The sequence below is a fragment of the Gorilla gorilla genome, chromosome 23 (genome assembly GCF_029281585.2).
Source record: "Gorilla gorilla gorilla isolate KB3781 chromosome 23, NHGRI_mGorGor1-v2.1_pri, whole genome shotgun sequence".
Classification (NCBI taxonomy): Eukaryota; Metazoa; Chordata; class Mammalia; order Primates; family Hominidae; genus Gorilla; species Gorilla gorilla.
Genome location: NC_086018.1, coordinates 34,816,202 through 34,825,464, shown reverse-complemented (window position 1 = coordinate 34,825,464; position 9,263 = coordinate 34,816,202).

Sequence of the window (9,263 nt, the reverse complement as noted above, 5' to 3'; positions counted from 1 at the left end):
CCAGATATTGAACCCAGGTCAATGTGGCATCGAAATCAATGCAGTTTCCTTTCTACCCTGCTGCGAAAGGACCCCTGAGCTTGACAAGCTCATAGTCATGTTGGGAGAAGACAGTTCCATGGATAATTGCTCCATAGCAATGATCACAGTAAACACAGGTCAATATGAGAGTGGTATGTGAGCAGGGAGAAGAAATCAAGGAGGGCTTCTGGGAAGAGGTGATGCCTGAGCTGAGTCATACAGGATGAATGGCAGGTGCAGTAAGCCTACAGGAGGGAGGAGGCAGGACAACGCCAGAGGAAGTAGCATGCTGTCACTGCCAGCCATTACTGCAAGCCATTGTCACAGTGGTCTATGTTACTCTTTAGGGTAAACAAAAGGTAACATCTCCCTTGTATGTGACTCACATGGCTATATCAGTGATATGGTTTGGCTCTGGGTCCCCACCCAAATCTCATGTCAAATTGCAATCCCCAGTGTTGGAGGAGGCGCCTGGTGGGATTGACTGGATCATGGGGGCAGTCTCTAATGGTTTAGTACCACCCCACTAGGGCTGTCTTGTGATAGAATTCTCCTGAGATCTGCTTGTTTAAAAGTGTGTGGCACCTCCCCACCCTTTCCTCCTGCTCCCACCTTGTAAGGTGTGCTGGCTTCCCCTTCGCCCTTCCACTATGATTGTAAGTTTCCTAAGGACTCCCTAGAAGCAGAAACCTGTACAGCCTGCAGAACCATGAGTCGATTAAACCTCTTTTCTTTAGAAATCACCCAGTCTCAGGTATGCCTTTACAGCAGTGTGAGAAAGGACGCATACAATCAGTAAAAGTGACGGTCATCTGATATGCTGTCATCTATCAGATTCACTACGAATCTTGTGGGGAGAATAGGAGATGTTTTAACTGAAGTGAAATTCATACAACATAAAATTAACCACTTTAAAGTAGACAATTCAGTGGCATCTACTGCCTTCAGGGTTCGGAGTGTACAGAATGTTGTACGACCACCACTCTATCTGGTTCCAAAACATTTTTATCAGCCCATGATGCAGTGACCTCAACACTCATTAAGTAGCTGACCTCAACAAGCTCGTAGGTTGAGAGCAGACAATTCCATGGATAATTGTTCCACAGCAATGATCCTAGTAAACAGAGGTGAACATGAGGCTGGTGTGTGAGCAGGGAGAAGGAATCAAAGAGGCCTGAGCATCACCTCTTCCCAGAAGCCCTCCTTGATTCGTTGGTGCCGCATTGACCTGGTTCCAATAAAGCCCATTAAGCAGTTACTCCCTATTCCTCCTTCCCTCCAGCCCCTGTTTTTTGTCTCTAGATTGACCTAGTCTGGATATTTCATACATATATATAGTGTGATCTTTTGTGTCTGGCTTCTTTCACTGAGCATAATTTAGTATTGTACACATTTTCTAGTTGAGGAGGAGAGGGTAGAGCTCACATTATGGTCTCAGGTTGACACAGCATCTCCTGCTCTCTCTCCCTTCTACCTTGTTCTCATCCCTTTAGACATGTCCTGCCATCCTTTGAGGGCCCAGAAGTCAGATCCACAGACCTGGGTGAGTCCCTCCTCTGCCATTTTCCTTGAACATCTTATGCCCTCTCTGAGCCTCAGGCTTCCCATCTGTCAAATGTAATGATTGACAAACAGTGTGAATATACCTAACAGGACTGAATTCTACACTTACGAATGGTTAAGACGGTGAATGTTGTGTGTTTCTTTTACCATAATTTAAAAAGTAATACAAGGGAAAACCTTTAGAAAATGAGACGGTTGGATTGGTGGCTAAGGGCCCCCTAATCCTGTAGAATTGTGAGACCAAGCATTCATGATTGAGACTTAGGGAAAAGAAAGGCAAGACAAGGAGGCAAAAGGGAAAGGAACAAAGGAGGAGAGACATAGCGGTGGGAGGAGGAGGAGGAGAGGAAGAAGGAGGAAGGAAAGGGGGAGGGCGGTTCTGCTGCCTCAGTTCATTTCCTCTCTGCCTCGATTGGTGCTTGTGTTTATTTCTCAATTCTCAGCCATTGTCATTCTGCAAACCTTGGTCCTAAACCCCAACATGAGCTGTGGGTTAGTCTGCAGTATTGAAACAAAATGGGAACTATTAGATTTTCAAACTGATTCAGCCTCTGAATTTAAAAGCATTTTTTTCTCAGTCAAATGTGACCCAGAATCAGGATGGAAGCAATAAATATTTAATAAGAAAAAACTGGTTCAACGATGTCCTTAAAACACATTAGCTGTATTAACCTGGGGCCTTTACATTGGTACCAACATCAAGCATCCCCCTATTGGCTGAAAGAACACCAAGGCAGATAGCGATCGTACATTCTGGATTTGCTCAGCCGGTTTCAAATACCCAGCTCCCTGTCCCCCAGAGCACCCTCCCTTATCGAAATGTGAGCTGCCATTTTGGATCAGGAATTAAGATTCCTGGGGACAGGAGGCTATAGTTCCCAGGGAAGGTCACAGTTCCTGGAAGACTAATTACACACCAGCAGGTGCCTCTAAAGTGCAGGTGAATAAATGGATTTCGACAGCACTGTAAGTAGGAATCCAAGAACGTCTTAGAGAAGAACCACTGTACACACAGAGCCAAACATAAAAATATCCCCCATTTGATTTATTCTCCTTGGAGTCCATCCTGGAAAGAAGCTGAACGCTATGGTGGTGCTTCAAACTCCCAGCAGAAAAGGCAACTGGAAACACAGAGAGAACAAGCAGAATAATAGGAGGCCATTATTGAGGCAAATGCAGAGTTCTAGGAGGGGCACAAGGTCAGGGGGAAGAAACCCAGGAGGACTTCTGGTAAGAGGTGACATCCAAGCTAAAACATGAAGGACAATCAGCAGGTAGATAGTCCAGCAGGAGTGAGAGGGCAGAAAACCTCTGAAATCAATGGTAACCATGGTTGTATTTGGGTAGCAAGGGATTACTGGTGACACGCCCCCCCACCCCCGGCCCTGTTTAGCTCCTCTATTTTCTATTGTTTCTTTAAAGAGTACGTGGCATATTTATAATCACATTTTTTTAAAGCAGGGAAATGTCGCAGTTTCAAAGGATTTTGAGAGTTTTCATGAGCACATGGGCTGGCATCTGCATTGTGATCACAGGAATGGAGACCCTCTCCTTCACGCGCCCTCAGCAGGCTCTTTCCATCGCCAGGTGTGTTAGCCAGCTTGGGAGCGGGCCTGAACAACAGAAATGGATCCTCTTACCCTTCTCAAGGCCAGAAGTCTGAGATCAAGGTGTTTTCTTCTGAGGCCTCTCTTTGACTGTAAATGGCTGTCTCCTCCCTGTGCTTGTCTGTGTCCTAATCTTCTCTGCTTGTAAGGACACAAGTTATATTGGATTAGGACCCATTCTCAACACCTCATTTTAATTTAATCACTTTTGTAAAGATCCTGTCTCCAAATGCAGTCCCATTCTGAGGTACTGGGGGATAGGGCTTCGACATAGGAATTTGGTGGGGACAAAGGCAGCCCATAGCACTGGGGTGTAGACAAGTGGTTAGAAGTCAGCCCTTGATTTTCCCTGTTTGCTATGGGAGAGTTCAGAGCATTAGAACTTGCCTGATTTTGATGCAAAGAAGCCAGATGCTGAAGACGACACACATGGATTGTTGTAATGGCTCTGAAGGGTCAGCCACTGGCCCTCCCAAGAGCCAAGGAAGAGCACTGGATGGGAGTCCCCAAAAAACACATGGAGGCTGGATGCAGTGGCTCATGCCTGTAATCCCAATGCTTTGGGAGGCCAAGGTGGAAGGATCACATGAGGCTGGGAATTCAAGGCTGCGGTGAGCTATGATCATGCTACTGCACCCTGTCTCTAAGGAAAAAAAAAACAGAAAAAACAAACATGCAAACTCATCATCCTCCCCCTCGACACACATGCAAACACACGCCACACATAGACACGCCACACACAAACACACACCAAACATAGACACGCCACACACAAACACACACCATACATAGACACGCCATACACAAACACACGCCACACATAGACACGCCATACACAAACACACGCCACACATAGACACGCCATACACAAACACACGCCACACATAGACACGCCACACACAAACACACACCAAACATAGACACGCCACACACAAACACACACCATACATAGACACGCCATACACAAACACACGCCACACATAGACACGCCATACACAAACACATGCCACACATAGACATGCCACACACAAACACACACCATACATAGACATGCCATACCATACACAAACACATATGTATACACCACACACACCTTACACCCACACACCACACAGAGACACACCACACACAAACACACACAGATACACACCACACATAGACACGCCATACGCAAACACACATTTGCATACACCACACACACCTACACACAAATGCACCACACAGAAACCCACACAGACACACACCCCATACACAGACACAACATACAGAGAAACACACAGATGCACACCACACACACTGCAAACACCACACACACACCACACACACCACACACCACACAGACACCACACATAGACACACCACACACATACTCCCCATACACAGACACACCACACACACCACACACAGACACACCACACACACACACCACACACAGACACACCACACAAACCACACACACACCACAGACACACACCACACACAGAGACACCACACACATACCACACAGAGACACATCGCACACAGACACACCACACACACCACACACAGACACCCCACACACAGACACACCACACACACCACACACACACACCACACACAAAACACAGAGACACACCACACACAGACACCCCACACACACCACACACAGATGCATCACACAGACACGCCACACACACATTCCACACACACCACACACAGACACGCCATACACACACACCACACAGACACACATACCACACACACCACACACACACCACACAGACACACCACACACAGACACACCACACACACCACACACAGACACACCACACAGACAGACCACACACAGACACACCACACACACCACACACAGACACACCACACAGACAGACCACACACAGACACACCACACACACCACACACAGACACACCACACAGACAGACCACACACAGACACACCACACACACCACACACAGACACACCGCGCAGATGCAGGCACACACGGACACACACCTCTGTCAAGGACCATTCTACTCTGTTGCAGGGCGTGGGCTGTGCCAGTGATGGGGGCAGGAGGGACTGATGGGGAGGGGACTGAGGAAGAGAGGATACAGTGAGAGGGGATGTCGCCTTTTTAATCTAGGACCCCCTTTACATTTGGAGCTGGGGTGAAGATGCCTTGGGGCTGAGCGTTCTCAAGCCCTGTGGACCAGCCTCCTCCCTCGGCTCCTCCAGGCCCACCTTCCAGTACCACCCAAGAAAGGAGAACCTAGAGACCTCCTCTTTCCAATCCTCTCCAGCCTTCTGAGTACATGCCTCCCTCTTGCGCCCTCAGCCCATGACCTCAGCCATGATCTAGGGGTGCCCTGCTCCCCTTTCACACTCCAGTCCACGTGAGGCCGTAACCCCTTCCCAGGGTTCCTCTGGGCAGCACTGGGATGGGGTGGAGTCTTCCAGGGCAGAATATAAACCCAGGTGGCCAAGAGCTCTGTTCACCCCGGCCCCTTGAGCCCTAACCCACCCTCTTTCCAGAGCCCTAGGCCCTTCCAGACCACAGTGCATCTGAGCCCCCAGCCCCAGCCCCTTCCAGCATTCACATTCTCTGATTCTCCCCTTCTTCCCCTCCGTGTGGCTCCTCATTTCCCCAGCAAGGACACTGGGTCCTGGTCTCAGAGACCTTCCTGGAGAGTCAGCAGTTTTCAGAGGCAGGCACCCCTGGCTCTCCAGGTTTCTATCCATAAAGCTATTCCAGGTCTTCTCATTCAGGGGCAGGCCAGGATCAAGGTCAGCTCCTCACAACGGCAACCCCCATTATCGTTTGTGTTGGATTTTATAGCCTTTCTCAGACACGATCTCATTTAGTATTCACCACGGCTTCCTCTTTAGCTCCATTTTACAGGTGGAAAAACTGAGGCCCAGAGAGATGAACCAACTGGCTCAGGATCACACAGTGGGCAAGTGGGTGGAGCCGGGGCAGGGACCCAGGGCCGTCTGTCTGCGTGCCCTTGCCATCCTCACGACTGTGTTCCCTGTGGCCGCTCTCTCCGGGGGAAATCGTGCTTAAGCATGGGTAAGGGGAGGAAGGGGAAACAAGGCCACAGGCTTCCTGAGATCCGGCTCTCAGGAATGCAGCCGAGATTCCTTTGAGTTAATACACATCATCCCACAGGGCTGATCTCATCGATATCATGAGATCCTGCAATGTCCACCCAGCCTGCCGGGACCCTGGATGTGGGGAACTCTGTATCCTGTTCCCAGCCACAGCAGGTGGAAATAGTGTGAACTCATGAAATAGCAGCAGCGAAGCTAACAGCTGAATACTTATCTCCTGGCAGGCGGCAGCTGAGAGACTGCTGGCCCGCACACACTGGCCTCCTCCCCTCCACCAGCTGGGAGGCCAGAGAGGGCATCAGGGAGAACACTGGATGTGAGTGGAGGCAGACAGACCAGGCTCTGGTCCTGGCGAACTGCGTGACCTTGGGCAAGTGACTTGCCTTCTCTGAACCTCAGTTTGGTTCATCTGTAAAAAAAAAAAAAAAAAGATAGTGGGATCCACTCTGGTAACATATATGTTACTGGAACTATGTGAACGTGATCAGCTAAAGACCACGCCTCATTTTAGGGGATAGAAGGGGGCGTCAGTGTGAGATTGCGGCATCTGCCTAGCTACTCAGGGTCCTCCTCCCTGCTCACAGTAAGAAACCCTGAAGCTAGAGGAAAATTCCACTGGGCGCTGCTGCTGCCTTTAAGCAGAGGTCCTAGGCGGGTGGGAGTCTGTAAGGTCTCACGCAGAGCAGGATGGGCCTGGGTCGGTGGGAGGGGACTTAAGTCCAGGAAAGCAACTTTGGGCCTCAGAGTGAATCATGCTCTAGAAGTTTGATGCAGGCAAACTGTCATTACACTCATCAAGGACTCAGGGCATGAACCTCCCGTGTGCCTGGCACACTTGGGCAGCCCCCAGGGACTTACCTCAACAATGACTTCGTGGGCTTTGACTGCTCAAAGCCCCTCACCTCTCTGTCCAGGGACAGTCTCCCTCTCCAGGCCATTCCAATGGTGTTGACATTCTGCCTTCTCCAAACCTGAAGAGTATCTTGCGCCACAGGCCTGTGCTCCCTTTGTAATCAATAGTGACAGGTTCAGGGATGATATGGGCCAAACTGAGCTCATCACAACCAGTGAATGCAGCTCTGGGACTATTTTTTTTTTTTTTTTTTTTTTTAGCAGAGTCTCACTCTGTCACCAGGCTGGAGTGCAGTGGCGTGATCTCGGCCCACTGCAACCTCCACCTCCCGGGTTCAAGCGATTCTCCTGCCTCAGCCTCCTGAGTAGCTGGAACTACAGGCACACACCTCCACGCCCAGCTAATTTTTGTATAGCTCTGGGACTTTTGAGCAAACTCTCAGGCAGTAGACTCCCTTTCCCCCAAAGGACTTGGACCTGAAAGTTTGTTGCATTGCAGAGACAGCCATCTTGCCACCCTCAGGGGTCAACCAGTTTGAGAGAGTGGCACAAGGTATTGCTGAGAAGTAAGAGAAACAGCATCTTCCTGACAGCATTTGTATTCTGGATCAAACCATGCTTGAATCTTCGTGGACTTTTCAGTTGCATGAGTTAGCAAATCCCCCACTGTCTTAAGCTAGCCCAAGTCAGACTTTCTCATCACTTACAGGCAAAAACAGACCTGACTGATAAACCCATTTTCTGGCATCAAGGCCCTTGTATAATTAACCAAATTAGTAAAATGAAGCCTGCTTCAATTAGCACAGATTCAGAGCAAAAAAAAAAAAAAAAAAAAAAAAAAACTAGATCATGTTTCCAGATATATGACTCAGGTTTTAGGACATCTCTACCCTACTTTAAGTATTGTAGGGGGAAAGATCCTCCAGAATCAGAAGTGCTCAGTTTAAATCCTAGCTCTCCCACTTACTTCCTACCTGTGTGACCTTAGGTAAGTCACTAAACCTCTCTGAGATTCTATTTCTTCGAACGTCTGAGATAAAGCACATAAAGCACTAGGTATGCAGTAGGTGCTCAATAAATGCACCCCCCCAAAACACACACACACACACACGATATGGTTCAGCCCATTCAGATTTGCTTAATTAGAGGTACATGAAGAAGACCTATGGGGACAAAGAGGAAGGCCATCTGGGCTCCTGAGAATTCACCCACAGTAGGTGCTGCTCCCGTCTTCCGGTCTTATTCTAGAAGCAGGATAGTGTGGTAGAAAGGAGCAAGTGCTTTGGAGTCAGAGAACCGGGGCTGAAATCCTACCTCCATTCTGTGATCTTAGGCAAGTTGCCCAATCTCTCTGAGCCTTGTTCTTCCATCATTAGTAAAAAAGAGAGGGTTTTGCCTACCTCTTAAGGGGATACAAGAATCAAAATGCGATGCTGTGCACACAGAACCCAGCACACTGTTCAACAAACAAGTGTAATTATTTTCCAGGCCCCAGCCAGCGATCTTCCTCAAGGGTTCATCCTCAAGGTTCTCCTGCATCCCGGCTCCCTGAGCTCAGCCATGCCCACGACTTGACCAGATCAACTCCTTGACTTCTCTGATGACAAAGCCCCCAGGGTCCAGCCCTGACCTCACTCCAGAGTTCAGACACATCTCCGCCAGGGTGTCCTTCAGGTCCCCTAAACCCAGCATCAGCTCTTGGCTCTTCCACTACTCTCTGGGGGATTTGGGTAAGTCACCCTGGCCTTGGTTTCTTCATCTATAACATGATGTCATTTGTAGAAGTTTGTAGCCGATCACCACAGAGGCTGTCCCAGCCCTAACACCCTAGGATTCAACATCACTCACTCTATCATCCCTTCGACTGAGCACTACCTCCTCCTTACACTCCCTGCCTTCAAAATCAACACCTTCCTTCTTCAGCAAACCCCACCTTGAATATTTAGGGTCAGCTTGGATTTGTCCCTCTTGTTCATGCCACAGCCCCAATTCTGGAAGCTTCTCTCCAAGAGGTGCTCCCCTATCTGCACACTCCTTCTTGTTGCCACCACCAGCAACCTAGCTCAGGCCCCAGCACCACACCTCAAGGAGGCCCCAGTCCCAGCTTCCCCCATGCAGCCTGCCCTCGG